The 20,694-nt window shown below is 45.9% G+C and overlaps 1 protein-coding gene and 1 non-coding gene across 2 annotated transcripts in view; both read left to right on the top strand.

Moving 5' to 3' along the window:
- Positions 1-3,892: 3,892 nt before the first annotated feature.
- The window catches only part of Fbxo10 (F-box protein 10), a 46,941-nt gene continuing 30,139 nt past the window's right edge, over positions 3,893-20,694 (top strand). The window contains exon 1 of the mRNA XM_031377281.1: positions 3,893-4,022. The gene's annotated coding sequence lies outside the window, so the exon portion shown is untranslated. The remainder of the gene's footprint in view (positions 4,023-20,694) is intronic.
- On the top strand, positions 15,371-15,504 carry LOC116097293. The gene has a single exon (XR_004121336.1). It is a non-coding gene; the product is annotated as a U11 spliceosomal RNA (small nuclear RNA).

The raw sequence follows: 20,694 nt of genomic DNA, 5'->3' as shown, positions 1-20,694 counted from the left end.
TCTGCTTGCTCACTGTAGCTGTCTTCAGACACCCCAGAAGAGGGCATCAGATCTCATTATGGATGGTTGTGAGCCACCATGTGGTTTCTGGGATTTGAACTCATGACCTTCTGAAGAGCAGTCTGCGCTCTTAACCACTGAGCCATCTCTCTAGCCCCAGTTAAGTGTTTTTTTTTTTTTTTTTTTTTTTTTTTTTTATGGGATTCTGGAGTATGTGAACAATGAATCTCCAATTCCTATGCCTTCTCTTGAGCTCTTTTCCTTCTGTCTAGCTCCGATGTGATAGGGTTTTAAAAACAATCTTATATTTTGTTTTGTTATATTTTATTATTGTCCCTTAGAGGGAAGAGCTTGGTTGTTGTTGTTGTTGTTGTTGTTGTTGTTGTTGTTTCTTATGAGAGACAAAAGGGAATGAATCTGGATAGTAGGGGAAGTGGGAGGAGTAGGGACAGGGGAAACCATAGCTGGGATATAGTGTATGAGAAAACAACCTACTTTCAATAAAGGGAGAAAAGTGAAGGTGAAGAACTTTTGAAAAAGATGCTCAATGGTGACTTCTAGCCCCTTCCCCTTCTATGGACATGTACACACATGTACAAACAAGCATGTACACACACATATCCCACAGAGACATAGAGAGAAAGAAAAAATTCTATAGCAGATGTACAATGATATTTCTGCTTTTGAAACTGGATGTTCTATTGGCAGCCACCTCCCTAAGCAGCCATTCAAAATGTTTATTTTCAGCTCCCATAAAAATTCAGTTAAGAAATTGATACAGAGACATGGATACATAATATAAATATTGTGGGTTGTTGGAACATAGAGATATGCATGTGGAAAGAACACCAGAATCTGGAGTTCACAGTCCCGAGTAACAGCTTCAGTTTCTTAATATAAATTACGTGAGTCTGAATTTTTAGTTGTAAACATCAAAATCCAATTTTGGCAGCAGCGAGGAAAATATTTTATTAAAGATGCAAAAGGAATTTTAGGATCATCAGGCAATCTAGAGAATCAGGCCTGGATGCCAGGCAACTGGAACATCACTGCTTGTTGACCACTGGGTACCACTCCACTTGGAGGGATGCAAGCTCACAGCTTTCATGGCACCCAATGATGTTCTAGTCAAGCTGCAGACATTGTTTTGGAGATGTTGTTATATAACATGTAGGTCTCAATTCAGGGAACATTTATTTGTAAAATTGGAGTTACATGGAAAGACAGAGCATACTAGAGTTTCAACTTCCATAACAAAATACATGATGGCTTGTTTCTCAACAGGCTCATCATTTGGAGTTCATTTGAAGACCCCTGTCAAATGTAGGGAGAAAGTTGAGACCTGCAGGCAGCCAAAAAGCATAACAGCTGTAGGGTTACCCGTGCCCAAGTGACTCTGCCTGAGTCTAATCTCTATAAAGTAAAAGTCTACGTGGCAATGGAGACTTTATGTGCCTTTGTTCATTTGCTATAAATATGAATTACGTGCCAGGCTGCTAAGGTGAGCAAGCCCACTCTAGTCAAATGGAGCAGAGAAGTCAACAGACAGAAAAGTATTACACATATGGTGGGTTAGAGGCCTGCGCTAGACAGAGGAGGGCAAGAAGAGAGGAGCAACCAACCACTTACGAGCGCTGTTCTTGTGCACAGACATGCATGTAGCCAAAGCACACATACACATAAAATAAAGATAAATATATCTTAAATAAAACACCACTGTCTTGACGTTTAAATGCTTATACAAGAAATAAAATCCCTCATGTGGCACCTGTCGCACAGACGAAGGAGACAGACAGCGTGTCGTGGTAGACAGCCCCCCACTGGTCTCCTTTGGCTGACCTAACCTTTTACAGAAATGCCAACACAAACAATCATGCTGGACAGCACAAATCCAGGAACTCAGGCTTTTAATTGTGTATTGAAATTCATATCCAGCCTGCTGGTTTCATACAATGGGTCACCTTTCAAAGGATTAAACATGTGATTGGTTTGCCAAACGTAAGCGACATCACCAAGCTTATTGTAGTAGATCATCCTGGGCTTGACTTGACCCAAACATGGCCTTTCCTCTACATCTGAGAGCTTGCTGGACAGCTTTCAGTCTTTAAGTTGGGTTTCCGTCTAGGTGTTTTGTTTGGGGTTTAAGCAAATGAATCGTTGAAGGCTGGGATGTAGGTGTGTGTTGGGGGGTAGTGCTTGCCCAGCATGTGCAAGACCCTGAATCTGCCCCAACCATTGTATAAAACAAACTCCCAAATTTGACTCTATTGCAAAACTATCTCAGATCCATGTGCCCCCATATCCACTTCCAGTACTTCAGGCCAGTCTCTATTTCTCTTGTCTTTTCACTACAGAGTAGCAGCGTCGAACACTCGCATTCTCCACCCCTTCAATGGCTTCTTTTATCATGACTTATGAAATACTGATGACCTCTAATAACCTTTGATCTAAGACCTGAGGTTGGTGGGATACAGAGTTGGAGAGACAGCTTAATGGAGGTTTATTACTCTTTTTTTTTTTGTTGTTGTTTGTTTTGTTTTTGTTTTTTCGAGACAAAGTTTCTCTGTGTAGCCTTGGCTGTCTTGGAACTCACTCTGTAGACCAGGCTGGCCTTGAACTCAGAAATCCTCCTGCCTCTGCCTCCTAAATGCTGGGATTAAAGGCGTGCACCACCACCGCCCGGCAGTTTATTGCTCGTGCAAAGGATCCACATGGTGGTTTGCCCACTCAGGTTCAGCCTGAGAGGAGAGAACCAGGTCCAGCCGAGTCTCTCTGGGGCTGAGCAGGATGGTGAGTGTCATGGCTTGGATCTCCTGTCGTCTGGAGAATAACCACGCCAAGCCGAGAGTCTGTCAAAGCAGGAACTTGTTTAATTGTATCGATCTTTTTCTTTATAAAGGGCTGAGAGAGGAGGTGGGGTTTTTTGCTAAGGTGAGATGAAGTAGAGGGAGGGGAAAGGTGACAAAGGGTATGGAGTGACTGACAGAACCAACAAGTTATTCTACATCAGCAGGAGCTAGGCAAAGGCAGGCTTAAGCAGGTCGTGCTGAGTCACTCCAGTACCAAAGTGACTGGGTCAGTTTTCAAAAACTGTCCAGGCTCGGGTTTGTCCTCTAGGCCTAAACCAGGACCAAAATGGGGCCCAACAGTGACTCACAACTGTCTGTATGCAAGTTCCAAGGCTCCAACTCCCTCTTCTGTCGTCCAGGGACCCCTGCATGCACAAGGTGCACATAAGTCAGATGCATACAAATACACATAAAAGTAAAAAAAAAAAAAAACTTAAAAAAAGGAGTCATCGTGTTTCCCTCAGCGCATGCGCTTTCTCACATTGGCTTTCTCTGGCCTCTTTCATGTGCTCTTTCATGTGCTCTCATTTTCATGTGCTCTCATGAGGTCATCACATTCCTCAAACCCTAGCTTTAAACCAAAGAGCTCTTTTCACGTTCTTCATATAATTTTAAATATATATGGACCTAAACAGCTTTTCGGGTTTATCCTCTTCATCACAGAATGGATTTCAGAACAGGAGCCACCACCGCTTTGTTCTCTTGGGCCCATAACTGCTAGTTGGAGCAACAAGTACTACACATCACTTGCGTAGTCAGGCACTGTTGTGCCAAACGCTTTCCACACAACCCACCCACGGCCCCAGAGTCCTTCCTGACTTCTAGCCGGGATCAGTTTGCTCTCAGAGTGAACCCAGATCCTATGTGTTCATCCGCATGGAGCCCAGGATGCTGTTAGGCCGCAGTGCTGATGGGAAGGATCCACTATGACCCCGCCCTCCCCAACCTCCCGCAGTTCCCGCCCACGATGCTCTGCCCACCCAGCCCCGCCCTCCTTACAGTCTCACGGCCGCGCGCTGGCAGTCTCGCCCTCCACCCGCGTCACGTGACAGCCACCGGAGGCGGGGCTCGCGGCGAAGTCGGACCACGGGTCTGGCGGAGCGCCGCAGTCCTCCGGCAGCCCTGCGGCTTCCAGGGCGTCGCGGCCGCGGCCGGGCAGCGCCGCTCCCTGAGGTAAGAGGCGCTGGTTCCTCGGCGCGCCCAGGAGGATGCTCCAGGCTACCGGCCGCTCGGTCCCTCCGTGGGCCTAGCGTTTGGCTCTGGTGCGGAGACCCGGCCTGGAGCCGTGCGGGAGGTGGGGGCCTCGGCCGCCGGAGCTCCCGGAATGCTGAGCCTCAGTCCGCCCCCACCCCAGGACCACCCGCGATCGCCTCTAGCCCCAGGGCTTTGCGAGTACGTGAGAGAATCAATTCGACTTTGCGGTTTCCTAGCCTTCACCTGGGATACCGGAGAGTGTGCTGTCGCGCACCCAGTGGGTCTGGTTTTTAACAAGTCACGGAGACTCTGTTTCTAAAATCTTTGAAGGAAGAGGGATAACCCCTGCCCGGCCTCCCTCCTGAACTGATGGCAAAGCCTTTTGGAGAGCCAGATCTCCGGAGTTGGTTTTAGTTCCACCACCACGCACTAGCCAGGCAACCTTGAGCCACGTCGATGGTGCTTGTGTTAAAAGTAGAGATGAATTCTTTGGTCCGAGGTTGCTGTGAGAATTAAGCAGGAAACGTTGAGGACTCCTTAGAGAGCGCTCTCGGTATGAGCATTATTAAAACAGCAAGCTAGATAGGACTCCATGATAGACGTCTTTCTTGCAGTAAGCACACCGTCCACTGTATATGTGATTCTGAAAACATGTCGCTTTGGCTGTAGAACCCTCTCCCCTTTCCCAGGCCCCCTTTGCCTTCTGTTTCGTATTGGCATGTGAACCTGTTGTTCCTACCGAATGAGTCAGGCAGGATGGGAACGCTAATTTACTTGAGCAGATGGGTATCAGATTCCCTCTGAGGGAAAAGAAAACTGCCAGGCATGTGCTACCACCAAAAAAAGCACAGTAGAGTGATTGACTGTCTCCTGGAAGATGCCCTGGAACCCCATGGAATCCAGCTGTCTCCTGCACACAGAGAAGCTAGACCAAGAATGAGGCCAGGACTTTGATTTTGCTCAGACTTCAACACTGTTGGCTCTGGGTAGTAGAAAGAATGCTTGAGCTTTCCTATGTTCTAACTCCACTGTTCATTTATTCTGGCTACAAGAACCAGACAATGGTGTCTGCCCCCATGGAGCTGTTTGCATAGCTAGCTATGTTAGTTATATAAAAGTCTATTTTGTGCACACACAGGTGTGTGTGTGTGTGTCTGTCTGTCTGTCTGTCTGTGTTATGTGCGTGTCCACGTCCGTGTGTGTCTGTGCCCCTCTGCTGATTCGCAGTGTGTTTTATGATAACAATAAGCTCTCAGCTCCCAGAGAACTTGCCTCATAGCAGCTGGCCCCAGGGGACGAGCACACAGGAGAGGCTTGAATTGTTTCATGATCCCTCTCAGGTCTCCAGTCCTGGTGGAAGCTTGGTGAGATTTAGAGACTGGAGAAAATGGCACTTTGTCAGAGCTTTTAGGAAAGGATTTCCTCTGGCGTGGAATGCCTGGATTTCTTTGTCTCTCTGGTCTCTGGCCTCTTATTGTTTTTTAGATATCTAAAGAGAGCAGCCCTCACCACAGTGCCTTCATTTTGGTTTCCATGGTTATCGGGGGAATTACGTTTACATGATAGCACCAGTAGCTCTTGAGCTGTGTGGCCAACCACCAGTCACTCGTCCATCATTCTGGTTTGTTTCGGCTTTTCAGTTGCAGTGCAGACATGTTCTCCCTTTTCTTCCCATCCCCACCCCCTTTCCTCCTGCTCTTCAACAAGTGACAGTGTGGAGAGTAAGAACAGATGAAATAAAGACAGACACAGGAAAATGTAGAGTCCTTTCTTGGCCCATCCCATTGGTGGTGGTGATGGGGGTGATGCAGATGAGTACTGTGGCATAAGACTAAGGGTGTTGCCAGATGTGAGGGGCAGGGCAGTGGACCTCTGGAAAGATACAGATGGTGAATCAGCCAGAGCTCTCAGAGGCGGACGGACAGTGTCCTGGGCAACAAGAATGCCTCGCCTGCCTTTCAAAGGAGATGCGAGAGAAACGTGTTCCTTTCATGGGCCTTAGTCACAGGGGGATACTAGATAGCACAGTAGCATTTGTTCCTTGAGTTCCCTTTAATGGATGAACCTTCTCCTCTTGAGTCACCTGTCCTGGGGCTTCCTGTGAATGAGCTACTGACTTTCCTGTCCGCTTGGGGATTTGCTTCCCTGCTCACCTGACCTGAGGGGCTGTAAACATAAAGGGGCACCAGAGAAACACCTGTTTAAGATCCATCTGTTCCGGTTGAGATTTTTAACCTGTGTGTCTAATCTCTCAAGTTGGCCACTGATACAGTCACATATTGGTTTATTTTTTTTCAAGTACTCTGCCAAATAATCCAAGGCCTTCATTAGTAAGGATTCTAAACTCTCTAGAGGCTTCTGTAGCCCAAAGGGGTCCCTTCTTGTTACTCTTGGAGGAGAGAGAGCAGTGTGTGCTGTACCCAAATTGTTATCTCTGACAACTGTGTGATGTCACCACAGTCCAAGGATGTGTAGTAATTGCTGCTCAGTGCCCTTTAGGGACCAGATCCCTGCCAGTCAGATCTCCTGCTCAGACTCTCAAGTTGGGGCTTTTTTTAGTTCATGGGCATGTGCTTAGCTTTGCGTTCCCAAAGCACCACTTACTGGGCCTTGAATTGAGCTTGCTACCAGGCTGGCTTCTAGCCTTCTGGGGTCACCACAGATTCTCCCCCTTTGAAGCCTTTTATCTGAATTTAAAGGCTGTACTGCCCTTCCTTTTCCGTGCTTAAACCGAGTGAGTCCTTTTGGTAAACTAGTTCTGCTTTGTCATCGGGGGTTTTACCTAAGCGGAGATTCTCAGGAATGGCAAATTTCAACACAGTGCCACCCAGGCCTTTAGGTACCTCTTCAGCTTTGTTTTTCCAAGTGTAAAAAGGGTCTTTGGGTGATTATTGGCCAAGCCTACCTGTGTTCCCAGGTGACTGTTTCCACCGCAATTGCAAACACCCCCAGCTTAAGCGGGGGCCCTGCTTAAGCCTGGGGTGGGGCCTACTTGCAGTCTCTACACTCTGTAGGTAGGGTAGAGCAGGAGGATCAAGAGCTTAGGTCCACCCAGGCTTCATGAGACCTTATTGAAAGAAAAAATGAAAAGGAGAATATGCTTTACTGAAAGCGAAATGTATTTGGTATATACATTGTTAGGAACTTGGGAGCCAAGGTTTTAAATCAAAAACAAAGGACTTCACCCAGGCAAGGTGACACCAATCACCCCAGCTCTTGAAAGACTGAAGCAGGAGGATTTCTTGAGCCTAGAAGTTTGAGTCAGTATGGCAAGATCTCAACCCAGAAACAAACAAAAGCCTGGTTAGGAGGGTTTTTGCTGTGTTTATTTCATTATCTTTGTTTTGAACATTTTTTTTGCTCTGAAAGATAATATATACAGATGTGGCACAAATGTACAGTTTAGCAAATAGCTATGAGGTAAGTCACAGTGCCAACACTACAACTTTAAGAAACAGAGCATGGTCAGAGCCTCCACTGAAGCCTGAGCTCCTCTCCCAGAGGCTGCCATCTCGACCTGTGGATGGCCATCTCTTTGTCACATCCCTTGTGTGTGCATCTCTACATGGTGCCATTTAGTTTAACTACATATATGTGACATCACCCTGTCCATCTCCTGTGTTTTGCTGCTTTTGCTCAGCATATCACTTGGCATGTGTCCAAGTGGTAACCTCATGTCCGTCGCCAACAGAGTGTCCTGGTGTGAATAGGTCACAGTAAGTTCAGTCAGCAGTGGATGGGCACTGGGTTGCCAAGAACAGTCTCAGACATAGTCTCTCTCTTTTAAATTGCATTTACTCATTTGTTTGTTTAGTGGTAGGAGGCATGTATGAGGTGGTTCTCCTTTCACAGTGTGGGTTCCTGGGATGGAACTCAGATCATCAGGCTTGCCTCCTGATCCCTGACTCTGGCCTTCCTCAGGCATATTCTGCTGTGAATACCAACAAGCTTCTTAGGTTACATTCATCCAAATTCAATTGCTTTGTTGTTGATGGTGACTGTTTTTATTTTTCCCTCTTGATTGGTCGGTTTGCTTTTTGAGGCAAGTTCTAACTGTGTAGTTCAAGCTGTCCTGGAACTCAATATGTAACCAAGACTGGCCTGGAGCACACAGCAGTCCTCCTGCCTCAAGCTTCTATGTGCTGGAAACTACAGGTAGGAACTACTATGCCTAGCTTCTAAGTTTCTTTCCGCTAGTAAGCGGTTTGTGAATTATATTTGTTTCCAATCTTGGGAGATACTTGCTTTGGCCAGTTTATTATTTTTATGTGTTTCACTTAACTTTCTTTCCTTGGTTCTTGCTGATATTGAGCACCTTTTTATGGTTAATGGGATGGTCTCTGTGAAATACCCAAGTCATCAGACTTGTTTTTTAATGTGGTTCCAGGTTGGCAGGGTTGGCGGCACTCTATCCACCAGTCCATTCAGGTCCTGCAGCTGGTCCTGCAGGTACTTTCAGTGAAGCATGTACTAGACTTGACACTGTGATTCACATGTCAATGAAAGTGTGCAGAGTCCATCTTTCTAGGTCTGTGTGGCCTCGCTTAGTGTAGTTTTCAGGCTCATCCATTTACCTTCGTCCTGTGTAGGTGCCGTGCCTTCATGGTGGATGGACATCTAGGATGTGCTCATGTCCTGTGATGCCAGCAGTGAACGTGAGCATGCAGATGTCTCCAGGAGGCTCTGGAGGCCTTTGGGTATGCCTGGGAGTGGTCTAGCTGGGTCATGTGGTAGACACAGTTTCGGCTCTTTGAGGAACCTCCACATGATTTTCATAGTGGCTACACCACTTTGCCTTCCCAGCAACAGTGAACTGAACATCTCTCTCTCCACATCCTCACATCCTTGCCAGCATTTGCTCTCCCTCCACTTGTTTTCATACTGTTAACTATTCTGACTGGGGTAAATGAAATGTCAAAGTAGTTTTTATTTTCATTTCCCTGTTGACTAATGCAAATGTTGAGTATTTTTAAAGATATATCTTAGACATTCGTGTTTAAAGTTTTTTTTTTTTAAAACTGTATGTGATGATTTTAAGAGGTTTCACATAATCTCAGGTGTGTGAACACTTGAGGATCAATCAGTGGCGCTGTTTGGGGAGGGTTAGATCTTTTGTTGAAAGAAGTATGTCACTGGAGGAGGGCTTTGAGGCTCATGCTCTCTGCTTTCTGTGTTTTAAGATGTGAGCTCTCAACTTGCTGTTCCCTCCATCACTCTACCACAGTGGACTCAGACCCTATGGAACCAGAAGCCCAAACAAACTCTCTATAGTTGCATTGGTCATGGTGTTTATCACAGCAATAGAAATGTAACTAAGACATTGGGCTTCACTGTATATTCCAAGCTGACCTGGAACTTGCTGTGTAGACCATGAACTAATAGAGATCCACCTGCCTCTGCCTCTACCTCTCAAGTGCCCACATTAAGGGCACATGCTAGCATGCCTGCTTAGTCACCATTGTCTTCTTCGTGTGTGTGTGTGTGTGTGTGTGTGTGTGTGTGTGTGTGTGTGTGTGTGTATGTGTGTAGGCACATGTATGGAAGTCAGAAGACACTTTTTAGGTGAAAGTTCTCTCCTTCCACCTGTGGGTTCTAAGGATGGAATTCAAACTGTCAGATTTAGTGGCTATTTTGCTGGCCCCTGTCTTTCTTCTTTTGAGACGTTTTTATTAAATTCCATTAGTCGGTTTAGTTCTGTTTTGTTTTTAAATTGGGTAGTGTGTTTTCTTGGCGTTTAGTTTTTCTGAGTTCTTTGTATATTCTAGACACCAGTTCTCTGTCAGATGTAAATGGCAGAGATTCCACCCCCACCCCACCCCCCATTCTTTAGGCTGCCTCTTCAGTTTCTTCTGCAGTACAGAAATTTCATGAGGTCCCACTTGTTGATTGTTGGCCCCTGGGGCCCCATCTAGAAAATCTTTACTTACGTATATCCTGATGTATGCTCCCTACTCTCTTTGTGAATTTTCAGAGTTTCTTTCTTAGGTTTCTCCGTGTAGCACTGGCTGTCCTGGAACTCACTTTGTAGACCAGGCTGGCCTCAAACTCAGAAATCCGCCTGCCTCTGCCTCCCAAGTGCTGGGATTAAAGGCGTGCACCACCACCGCCCGGCGAATTTTCAGAGTTTCAGGTTAACATTGAGATTTGGATCCATTTGGAATTTTGTTCAGGATGACAGATAAGGAACAACTTTCCCCACAAGACTCAGATGATCTCAGAAGATTCTAAGAGCCAGAGTTTGGGGAGGACCAAGGTGAAATAGCATCTTCTGGCTATGATAGGGCTGATGAACACACGAACTGACAACAGCTGTGTTATCCCCACAAGATCAAACAGGTCAATGTCCTAGGGTCGAGTGGAGAGGGGCTCACCAGCCCACACTTGGCTGAGGTGCCATTGACAGTTGATGGCTTCTGCAGGAAGGAGAGTCAGTTTACTTTAAGGAAAAAGAGTATCCTCCAGTAGTCGGCCCTGCTGCCGTGGGCTGTCCCACACCCATGCATGCATGGGCAACACCAACATTACACTACCATGCCCCTGCCTCCCAAGTGCTGGGGCTCAGTGGGTTATAAAAAATAATTTTTTTTGAAAAGATGACAGGGAGTTAGGTGGAGAGTGGAAGATGTATCTGGGAGAAGTGGGGGATGAGCAGCATGAAGATCCATTTGTCTTAGCCAGTGTTCTGTTGCTGTAAAGAAACATGACCACAACAACTCTTGCAAAGGAATGCATTTAGTTGAGGGCCTGCTTCCAGTTTCATGGGCTTAGTCCATGATCATCATGGTGGGGAACATAGTGGCAGACAGATAGGATGCTGGAGAGGTAGCTGTGAGCTCACATCTGATCTGCAAGTTGCAGAGGGGAGGGAGAGAGAGATCACACTGGCCTGGCTGGCATGGGCTTTTGAAACCTCAGACTCACCACTACCTCCTTCCACAAGGCCACACCTCCTAATCCTTTTTAAATAGTTCACCTATGGGGCTGGAGAGATGGCTCAGCGGTTAAGAGCACTGACTGCTCTTCCGAAGGTCCTGAGTTCAATTCCCAGCAACCACATGGTGGCTCACAACCATCTGTAATGAGATCTGATACCCTCTAGGGTGTCTGAAGACAGCTACAGTGTACTTACATATAATAAATAAATAAATCTTTAAAAATAAATAAATAGTTCACCTACTAGGGACTAAACAAATATATAAGTCTTTGGGGGTATTTCTCATTCAAAAATACAACAATACTATATACATGTATTACATTCTCAAGGAATTGATAAAAATATGAAAAGAATAAAGAAAAAATCCCAGGCTAGCAAGATGGATCAGCAGGAAATGGTGCTTGCTAACATACCTAACCATCTAAGTTCAATCCCTAGGATCCACATGGTGGAGGGAGAGAACTGACTCCCATAAACTGTCCTTTGACCTCCACAAAGATGCTATGTCCAGTGCCTTCCACCAAAATAAATAAATATTTTTTTAAAAAAAGAAAAATAATCTCTTTGTGTCTCTGAATCCCTGTATTGTTTGCTTTAGAGCCAGCCGGATTCCTCCATGCTTCAGGGGGTCCTTCCTGACAAGGGGCATGGATATCCTGTCTACTTAAGGACAAATATCTATCCTATGTTGCATCTTACCCTGGCTAAGGCACTGTGAATGACATCCCATCAGGTTAAATGGACTAGGAACATAGCTCTAAGGACAAGGAAAGTGCTAGGCGTGATGTCACAGGCCAGTAACCTCAGCTGCTTGAGAGGCTAAAGAGGAGGATCACAAGTTCAAGGCCTGCCTGGGCCACAGAGTGAGTTTAAGAGCAACCTTGGCAATTTAGGTAGACCATGTCTCAAAAGAGAACTTGGGATATAATCTAGCACATACAGGCCCTAAGATTGTTGCCAGTGCCGAAAACTAGATAAATAAAAATAAGGAGGAGCAGACACTGTTGCGTCTTATGTGCGCAGAAGTAGAAAGTTTGAGGCCAGCCCAAGTGATATAGCCAGCTCCTTTGAAAAAACAAACAAAAGCAAAAGTAAAGGGCCTAGCCGTATAGCTCAGTGGTAGCAAACTTGTTTGGTGTGCACAAGACCCTGGGTTCAATCCCCAGTACTATGGCAAAGATTATGTAGACTGAAAGTGAGAGGGGAAGGGTCAAGTCCATGTGTGGCGGGGCCTTGGGCTGCAATGGATCCAGACTTCCCACATCATTCTGGGAGGACTGGCATCCAGCCCGTAAGAGCTCTCTCATTTGCACTTGAAGTAGAAAAGCTCCCTAGAATTTGATATTTGGAACATGGAGTCCACACACCTTGTGAATTTCTGCCAGTGCTGTTCTAACCATCCTGTTCTGAATAAAAATTATATTCTCTTTGCCGGATGATCAGGAACCCGAGGCCTGCTTACCTCCATTACAATAAAGGCTCATTAGGGCAGGAGAAATGGGAGGACCTGAGTTCAGTGGCCTTTAGAGACTCCAGCTCCAGGAGATCTAACACCCTCTTTTGACCTCTTTGGGTAATTTCACTCAAGTGCACATACTTACAAAAAGACACATTATTAAATAAAATTCTAGAAAGAAAGAAAAGGAAGAAAAAAACAAACAAAGAAAGAAAGAAAGGAAGAAAGAAAGAAAGAAAGAAAGAAAGAAAGAAAGAAAACCGTAGGCAGCCATTGCTGGTGGAGCTGCTTAGCTGCTGACCATGGACCAAGGAGGTGGACACTCCCCTCTACTCCCTCTGCACTTCAAACATTTTTTTTTCTTCCCAAGATGCTGAGAAAAGTGGCTCAAAATTCGAAGAGGAAGAGGAAGGGATTTGATTTAGGAAAACATCACAGGAGAGATCTACCATTTGCTGTGTGTTTACTGTGTGTCAAGCTCGGTGTTAACTGTTCCCAGACATCTCGCCCACCTTAGGAGCCTCTAAGGTAGTATTACCTCCATTTTTATAGATGTGGAAGAGCAGCCAGAGACCAGACTGACTCCATTGAATGTTTAATGTCAACAGTAAAGTAGCAATTCCTTGGTGTGGAAATTGCCTCAAGCTGGGTGTGATTAGAGAGAAGTGGCTGGAGCGGTTTGTACCTGGCTGGGAGGCAGAATGTGAGGAGAAGGACACTGTCGTTGATAATGCTTAGGTGGTTGGGGTTTACTTGGCAGGTAAGGTGCCCTGGATTTTGTAGATTTTTTTTTTTTTTACTTGAAAATCATAAGTCCTTAGGCCTCCTAACTGAATGCTGTCCGTCCAAATTAGACGTTTTATGATGCTCCATAATAACTGTAGGACCAGCCTCATCCTTTTCATGGTCAGTGAGGCCCAGGGTCCTGTAGTGTCACTAGCTGTGAAACCTAGCACTATAAGAAGGGCCTGGATGCAGGTCATTGGTCCAGATAGATTACCACCCGATACTGGGGATGAGATTTTGTAGTGCAGTTTGCGTTGTGAGTTCTCACTGAGGTGACGTAGTAAGCCCTCAAAATACCCTCCTGGTGGGTGTGGTCATCTATGCCTTTAATCCCAACACTCAGGAGGCAGAGGCAGACAGAACTCTTGAGTTAGAGGTCTTTGTGTCTGCTTAATGACTTTTCCAGGCCAAGCAAGGCCATACGGTGAGAATCTGCCTCAAAAAACCAAACCAAACCAAAACCGAAAACAAGCAAAGAAAAAAAAAAAAAGCCCCCAACATTCCCTTCCTTAGCCTTTCAGGTTTGCTTATTAAATTTGTGAGAATCAGGATTAAGGGCCAGTTCAAAGGGTTCCCTGATGCAGATCCCTTCCTAGCTGAGCCTCAGCGAGCAGGCCCTGGGCTGACAAAGGAGGACAAAGGGGGAGGGGCTATTTGAACCCCTCAAAGCTCCTGACTTTGAGCAAGCACATAGTGTCTGGATTATAGTATCTGATTTCATCGCTGAAAGTACTGTCTCTTAGGCCCAAGAGGACTGAGGCTCCAAGAAACAATGGTGTGCCCAAGTGAGGCAGTTAAGGTTTCTCTCCTTTCCAAAGTCTATGTGTGGGTGCAGGCCTGGGCGAAGGCTTCATGGCTCATATTTTACTCTCTTAACTTTAGAACGGATTCGAACTGAAACCTGCAGAGGTAGAGACGCCTTCTTTCATTTGCGATGTTAAATCATTAACGCGTTAGAGTTGTTCCGCTGTACAGTGTGTTCTTGTTTAACTGGCGCTTTGTATGCTTCACAGTGTGGGTGGGAAATCTTGTTTTCCCTCTACATGGATACTAAAAAAGGTTCTCGCTGCCCTAGATCCTTTCTTATTGATTTTTTAAAGCTAAATCTAATCTCCCACCGACTTGCAACTAAGATATCCTCCTGTAAGCGGGAAGCAGTTGGCTTTTGTAGTTTGGGTTTGGATATGACACCAGGTCTTGCTATACAGCCCACACTGGCCTCAGCCTCACTGGCCTCCTGTTTGCCACCACAGGCTCTGGGATTGCTGGTATGTGCACCACATGACTGTTTTGTCATTATCTGGCCATAGAACACGAAAGCAGAGTTCAGCCGCCTGTGAAGGGGAGGCAGAGCTCAAGCTAGAGTGTAAGCCAGTATGTCCTTCTTGCAGGAGTCCTTTTACCATGCTATGTGGAACCTTATGTGCAGCGACTCAAGGCAACTCCCAAATTAGCTAGTAGCTCTGGTCTGGGCCCATGGGAACCTGTTGGCTTCTCTGGCTGACCCTGGAACTGTCTCAGTCTATGAATTGGCCTAAGCTTCGTTGCAGCTTCCCCTCAGAGCTTGTCCTGACACCTGCCTTACTCCCAGTGTGAGGCACTCGCTCATCCATGAAGCCTGGCTTGCCTTCCTGAGCCTCTCCTCTCTCGAAGTGACTTGGGCAAGTCTCTAGTTCTCGAACCTGTGAAATGAGGGCAGGACTGCTTTCCCTTAGTGTGTCGCAAGCTTAGAGTTCACATGAGTTCCTTGGGGGTCTTGTGAAAGTGCCGTGTCTGGGACTGCAAAAGATGGCTCAGCAGTAAAGAATACTTGCTGTTCTTGGTTGGGCATACTGGCATATGCCTGTAATCCCAGCACTCAGGAGGTAGAGGCTAGCCTGGTCTACAGAGTGAGTGCCAGTTTGGAGACAGAGAAACCCTGTCTCAAAAAACTGAGAATAAATAATAAGTGAAGTACTCACTGCTCTTGCAGATCATCTGAGATTCAGTTCCCAGCACCACACGGCAGCTCACAACCACCTATAAGTTCAGTTCCAGGGGATCTGATGCCCTCCTCTGGCCTCTGCAAAAACCTTCACTCATGAGCTATATATTTTCACAAACACACATACGCACAGATAAAAACAAATCTTTTAAAAAAATGCCATATCTAAAAAGGGCTTCTGTGGTGAGTGGCACACTCAGGGCAACTCGACGACTCTGCGTGCGGAATCAACATCAAGAGATTTCGGAAGCATAATTTTTTGGTATCTGGGCAGCTGGTGATCGTTGGTCCCGGTGCCTGTACATTTGTGAAAATAAAGATTTAAAAAAAAAAAGCCATATCTGATGGCACTGAAGACTTAGTATTCTAACAAACCTCTAAATTCTGGGATACCAAGTGGCCTGGAGGTATGTGGCTATTTCCAGTGGGAGGTTGGAAGGCCACAGAAACCATGTGCCACCTTCAAGAGATGTGAAGAGAAAATGATGAAATAATACATCGGAAAAAGTAATCTTTTTTTGAGACAGGATGTTGCTTGCATGTAGCCTAGGCTGGCCTAGACCCACTGATCCCCCTTTCCTGATGGGATCTCAGGTGTGTCTGTCATTCCAGCAGGTTTTTATTCTCTGAACAAGGGGTTTTTCCTTGAGGCACTGAGTGCTTTTCACTTCCATTGTGTTTTGTTTTGGCTTTGTGATGGGTGGCAATGTTTCGGTTAGAGGGGATATTGCTATTATTTTTGGTCGCTGAGTCTTTGTCTTCTGCTGTGTAGGAGAACAGGACCCTGATCTGCTCCCCACTGAACCGTGAGGCCTACCACATGGTCTTAGGCATGGCGAGTGCTGAGCACACACTTAGGTTTTAGTTGCTCGTTTCCTGAGGCTCTGTGCTGCAGTGGGGAGCCTGTGGTGATGATTCGAAATCTCAGCACTGTTAGTCTGGTAAGGGCTTACTCATCCAGTGCTAAGCACCCACCATGCATTGGGTGGAGTTCTAGACAGACTACACAGCACCACAGTGTTCCTGGCCTGAAAGGGCTTGCATGCTGCTCAGGAAAGATGAAGAAAGAGGAGGGGAAATTCTCTTAGCTCTGCTCTCTGCTCTGGCAAGTGTCGGGCTAAGTAGGCATGCTTGGGTCAAACACTGAAATCCACCCCGATTCTGAGGCTGACAAAAAGCAGTGGAAAGACAGACAGACAGCAAAACCAAACTGCAGAGCCTTCGTCCTAGCATTCTGCACGGGAAGAGTACTACAGTGCTTGACGGATGTTATGTGCACTTTAGAGGCTTGTGCTCACTGTGTGCCCTGTGCCTGTCGGCTGGCTGAGCACGTGGTCATCAGACTTCCTCTGTCTTCACTCTGTCACTAGCATCTCATCTTGTGCCAGGCTTGTATTCAAGGGCACTTCCCTACAGACCATCCCTAGCAGCCTGTCTAAAATAGTCCTCAGCAGTTGCACATGTATTCAGAAGGACACACGCAAGTCTTTCTGCTTCATCTCTCTATAGCATTTGTGATAAATTTGCTTGCTTGCTTCCTTCCTTCCTTCCTTCCTTCCTTCCTTCCTTCCTTCCTCTCTCTCTTTTTTTAAAGATTTATTTATTATTATAGATAAGTACACTGTTGCTGTCTTTCAGACACATCAGAGAGGGTCAGATTTCATCATGGATGGTTGTGATTGCTGGGATTTGAACTCAGGACCTTCAGAAGAGCAGTCAGTGCTCTTAACCACTGAGCCATCTCACCAGCCCCCATTCTCTCTCTCTCTCTTTTTTTTTTTTTTGGTTTTTCAAGACAGGGTTTCTCTGTGTAACCCTGGTTGTCCTGGAACTCACTCTGTAGACCAGGCTGGCCTCGAACTCAGAAATCCGCCTACCTCTGCCTCCCAAGTGGAGACTACCAAGGGAGACTAAAGGTATGTGCCACCATTGCCCGGCTTCTTTTCTTTCTTTCTTTCCTTCTTCTTTTTTTTTTTTTTTTTTTTTTTTTTTTTTTTTGCTTCATTTCTTGCCTGTCTCTGAGGATAAGAACTCTGTCTTCTTTATTGCTTTTCAGTATTTGGAACAGTGCCTGGCTCACAGTAGGCAATCAAATATTTGTTAACTAAATGTCACTTTTCCTTAGAAATTGTCAGCAATCTGTACACTGTGGCAGAAGAGCCATTTGGTGGGAAGTCTTAGTCTTCCTTCAGAGGTGGGGAAATAGGCTCAGAGAGGTTGGAGGACTGGCTTTTCAGCCACAGGGCTGGGAAGCAGCAGTGCATACTTGCTGAGAGCTGTCTCGTGGGCTCACCTCCCAGGGGAAGCCTCTGCCCCTCTTACTGAAGTTGGGGATACCAAGTGGTCTGGAGTCGTGTGGCTGTCTCTAGTGGGCAGGTGGAAGACCTCAGAAACGCTGCGCTCACCTCTCAGGAACATAGTAAATATGGAGGTGTTGGGGCCACCTCAGCACCTACTTTCCCACACATTGTTTTTCCAGTTCTTACAGACGTCACGCTACAGGCACACAGGCCCAGGAGATGGTTGTTACTTTTTAATTCCATGCTCAGAGGCCCCAGTGGCAAAAAGGAAAGGCAGAACGTGTAGAGTACTCTTTTAAAAACTGTTACCTAGTTAGAGAAATCCCCTGGCTGCATGGATCCCAGTGGACTAACGTGAAGATCTTGTAAATACAGTAGAATAGAACAGCAGGGACTGGCAGGGGAATGAAGGAGGCCTTTATCTGAGCTTAGGGGGATTCTGAAGGGAGAAGGGTTAGCCTCAGCCTGCCTACACTCAGACCCCTGGAATTGGGGGCGCAAGTGAATCTGGAGAAAGGGTAGAAACTAAGCTGCCTCCTGACAGGCCAGAAGCTAGGACTCTCTGCTTCCTGACAGGCCAGAAGCTAGGACTCTCTGCCTCCTGACAGGCCAGAAGCTAGGACTCTGCCTCCTGACAGGCCAGAAGCTAGGACTCTCTGCCTCCTGACAGGCCAGAAGCTAGGACTCTCTGTCTCCTGACAGGCCAGAAGCTAGGACTCTCTGCCTCCTGACAGGCCAGAAGCTAGGACTCTCTGCCTCCTGACAGGCCAGAAGCTAGGACTCTCGGTCTCCTGACAGGCCAGAAGCTAGGACTCTCTGCTTCCTGAGCTCAAAACCTGAAGCTGCAGTGAATTCTTTGTGAAATGTGGTCTTTGTCTTTTGACTGCTATAACAAAGTATTTGAGCACGGTGATGAAGAAAAAGAAAAGGGCAGCCAGGCATGGTGGTGTACACCTTTAATCTCAGCGCTTGGGAGGCAGAGGCAGGTGAATCTCTGAGTCTGAGGCCAGCCTGGTCTACAAAACAAGTCCAGGACAGCCAGGGCTACACAGAGAAACCCTGTCCCAAAAAAACCAAAACCAACCAAACAAACAAAACGGACTGGAAAGATGGCTTAGTGGTTAAGACTGCTCTTCCAGAGGTCCTGAGTTCAATTCCCAGCAACCACATGGTGGCTCACAACCATCTGTAATGGGATCCGATGCCCTCTTCTGATGTGTGTGAAGACAGCTACAGTGTACTCATATAAATAAATAAAATAAATACATCTTTAAAAAAAACAACCAACAACAAAAAACAGTGTCAGAATCTGTTTGGTGTCTAGGAAAGGCCTCTTGTTCTATGATGAAACCGCAGAGGCCATTGCATGCTGAGACAGCCAGTGAACTCTCACTAACAACTACACCATGGGCATCCTGCTCTAACAACCGAACTTAATGGTAATTAGCTCCCAAAGGCACCTTCAGATGCCCCTGACATATGACTTTGGAGATTAAATTTCTCACACATAAATTGTTGGGAGACACACTCAAATGATTACAGATGTTTTTGCCCAAAATTTCCCAGATAACCCCACAATCTGAGGGGAAAACATTATCATTTAATATTTGCAAAGGTGTGACTTCTTACTGTTCCACTTAGCATGCCTCTTCTTGATCTACTTAAAACAGCTCTGGGCAGGCCACGCCCCTCCTGAGAAACCTGCACCAGAGTTGGAGCTGCTGAGCCTGTCTGTCACTCTAGATCTCTGGCAGCCTGGACTGTGTAAGAGCATAGAGGTTGGAGGAAGTGAGACCAGCTGAGGAAGTAATTAAGAGCTAGACACCTGCTCAGCTTTGAGACAAGCACTGTAGTCCCTGTGGAGCATCCATGGAATGGGCAATCTCAGGGTTTCCGGAGCTGTCACCTCACGGCTTCATAGCAGTGGCTCTCAACCTTCCTAACTCTGCAACCCTTTAATACAGTTCCACATGTTGCAGTGACCCCCAACCATAACATTATTTTGTTGCTACTTCATAACTGTAATTTTGCTACTGTTATGAATCATAATGTAAATATCTGTGTTTTCCAATGGTCTTAGGGGACCCCTGTGAAAGGGTTGTTCAACCCCCAAAGGGGGTCACGACCCACAGGCTTCCTATGCTCTGCTAGTTGGGAAGCACTGGGCTTTCCATAGTAACAGACTAGCCCCAAGTTCTTAGCATCTTCACTCAAAGATTTCTATTTTCTTTTTTTCTTTCTTTTTTGTTTTTTAATTTTCGCTGGGTAGTCGTGGTGAACTCCTTTAACCCCCGCACCTTGATTTTTTTTTTTTAAGATTTATTTATTATTATATGTTAGTACACTGTACCTGTCTTCAGACACACCAGAAGAGGGTGTCAGATCTCATTATGGATGGTTGTGAGCCACCATGTGGTTGCTGGGATTTGAACTCAGGACCTTCGGAATAGCAGTCAGTGCTCTTAACCTCTGAGCCATCTCTCCAGTCCTCTTTTTTTCCCTTTTCTTTTCTTTTTCTTTTTCTTTTCCTTTCTTTTTTCTTTCTTTTCTTTTTTCTGTTTTTCTTTTTTCTTTTTTTTTTTTTTTTTTTTTTTTTTTTTTTTTTTTGAGACAGTCTTACTGTGTAGACAAGGCTGGCCTACAGCTCACAGAGATCCTTCTGTCTCTGCCTCCTGAGTGCTAGGACTAAACTAAAGTTGACCCCAGGATTTTAACTTTTTTTACTCCTTATTTACATTATTACTGGAAGAATTTCTGTTCAGAAATTTCCAGACCAGTCTCATTATGCATGGAAGGAGGTTCTCAAAACTGTGTTTATATGGTAAATTTACATCCAGTTGAGGAAACAGTTATTTACCTGAAAGCTAGAGTGGAGACTTGATGGAGATTCACCTCTACCTGTTCAGTTATTTATAACTAGTGTAGTAAGCTTGTATCTTTGTGTTCAGTTTTAGATGGGTTTTGCTGTAGTCTTTGAATTGTGGCCTAGGGCATCCTTTCTTAACAGGCTGCTATCATAAGGATGAGAAAGCCACCTGGGACAGAGTCTATAGTCTATCACATGGTCCACAGTGGGCGGCCTGGGTCAAACACCTTTATTGTAAGCTAGGTTGAAGGTGTACTTAGCATGACCGCTGGCTATAATTTCAGAAAGTTGTAATTTGGATGTCTTTTTTTGGTTGTTTTTTTTT

Source organism: Mastomys coucha, unplaced genomic scaffold (genome assembly GCF_008632895.1).
Source record: "Mastomys coucha isolate ucsf_1 unplaced genomic scaffold, UCSF_Mcou_1 pScaffold18, whole genome shotgun sequence".
In the NCBI taxonomy this organism is placed as follows: Eukaryota; Metazoa; Chordata; class Mammalia; order Rodentia; family Muridae; genus Mastomys; species Mastomys coucha.
This window is presented reverse-complemented; position numbering and strand designations above follow the sequence as displayed.